At 44.2% G+C, this 1,976-nt stretch overlaps 1 pseudogene; it reads left to right on the top strand.

The window, feature by feature from the left end:
* The first annotated feature begins 884 nt into the window (after positions 1-884).
* On the top strand, positions 885-1,968 carry LOC102491578 (G/T mismatch-specific thymine DNA glycosylase pseudogene; annotated as a pseudogene).
* The last annotated feature ends 8 nt before the right edge of the window (positions 1,969-1,976 follow it).

The following is a 1,976-nucleotide window of genomic DNA, read 5'->3' on the forward strand; positions in this document are numbered from 1 at the left end:
CCCTGCCTGTCTCTGATGCTGTTGTGTAACTCAATCTGCTCCAGCTCGCCACTAAATCGATTTAAATACCTTTCAATTAACTCACAAGCGTCTCTCTTTGAATATCCCCCTTTATGGGGATCAAGATGACTTTGAAACCACTGCAATTTTTCACCAATAAGGTTAAGACGTAAGGCCTTCTCATTCTTCAATTTTTCCTTTTTCTCTTGTCTGTGGGCCTCCCTTGTAATTTGAGCTGCTTTTCTACTATATGGGTGGATGACTTTCTTTTCCTGTCCTGCACTTTTTCCCTTTGGTGCTTTAGGCATGGCCGTGGCTGAAGGCCTCCACACTCCGGAGCTGGTGACCTCCGCGGCCGACGCGCCCACCGAGTCCCTGCCTTCACACACGTGCGCCCCAGGAAGCCTGTGCGCCCCCTTATAGTCAAGTCTTAATATAATTATCTCTGGTGGGAAATTTCAGTCTTTTGTAAATTTACATAGGCATATTATAATGTTGTTCTCAGGACCAGCAGGTGGTGTAATGGTTATATTGCTGGACTTGCATATAGTTGACTGTAGTTCAAGGCCCCCCACTTGCAGCTCAAATTTCATGCAGGACAGATGTGCGTGCATGCCCAAAATCCTGTGATGAGAATAGAGGATTAGGGATTGTGCAATGGCCTACCCCCATGGTGAGTTATTTCTCACTTTCCATCTCTCTCTCTGTCTCTCTGGCTAGCACACATGCTCTATAGAAGAAAACTCTCTTAAAGGTAATGTGATGTTCTCGGTGGTAACAGAGGCTCAGTGTAGGAGCTGAGGCCAACTGCCATCCAGGTACTGCCAGTGATCAGGTCCAGGTCTCAAGTACTGTCATGTCACCATTCCTGTGCTGCCCCACTCCAGAGACCAGTGGCCCATTGCCTGGCTGGAGGAGTGACCCGAGTGTGTGGCCACAGGTCATGGAAACCGAGAACACCAGCGGCTATTCTCAAGTTTTTATACATGTCCATTTCAACAAATGATGTCCAAAGCTCCTAACATGGCAGTGATGAATGAACAGCCAGGGACAGCAGAAGGGCCATCTGAAGCTCCTGCTTGAAAACCTGTACAAGAGGCTCCAAAAGGGAAGAAAACCAGGAACAACAGAACCAAAAACAAACAAACAAAGAAACAAAAATAGTGGAATCCAAAAACCCACTGAGTTGACAAAGTATGATAAATCGGCAAAATCAAAAGAAAAGCAAGAAAAAACTACAGATGTGTTTTAAATGAAAAGGAAAGTAGACCATTTTAATGGTGTTTCAGAAGCTGAACTTTTGACCAGATTCTCCCTGAGCTTTTGACCTTCCACTTGGACATTGTGATTATTGGGATAAACCCAGGACTTATGGCTGCTTACAAAAGGCATCATTACCCTGGACCTGGGAACCATTTTTGGCAATGTTTATTTATGTCAGGGCTGAGTGAGGCCCAACTGAATCACATGGATAATCACACTTTACCAGGGAAGTACGTTAGAGAATTAACCTACATGGTAGAAAGGAAGCCAGGCAGCAGAAGACCTTTCCAGTAAAGAATTTTGTGAAAGATTTTGTGTAGTCTACTACAGAAATGATAGAAATATCAGCCATGAATAGCAGTGTGTAATGGAAAATCTATTTATAAAATGTTTAGTAAAGAAGCTTTTAGAGTAAAAGTTAAGACCTTGGAATTTGGGCTTCAACACCATAAGATCCCAGACACAGAAACTCTCTGCTCTATGATGCCATCATCCAGTGCATGTGGTGCTCAGTGTCCTCAAGCCCAGGACCGAGTTTATTACTACACTAAGCTGAAGGACTTAAGAGGTCAGTTGAAAGGCATTGAAGGAAACACAGACCTCCAAGACATGCAGTACACATTCGACCTGCAGCTTGCCCAAGAGGATGCAAAGAAGAAGGCTGTTAGGGAAGAAAAATATAATCCAGGTTACAAAGCAGTGTAGGGTGGTGC

This window comes from Tupaia chinensis, unplaced genomic scaffold (genome assembly GCF_000334495.1).
Source record: "Tupaia chinensis unplaced genomic scaffold, TupChi_1.0 Scaffold144033_1, whole genome shotgun sequence".
Taxonomy (NCBI): domain Eukaryota; kingdom Metazoa; phylum Chordata; class Mammalia; order Scandentia; family Tupaiidae; genus Tupaia; species Tupaia belangeri.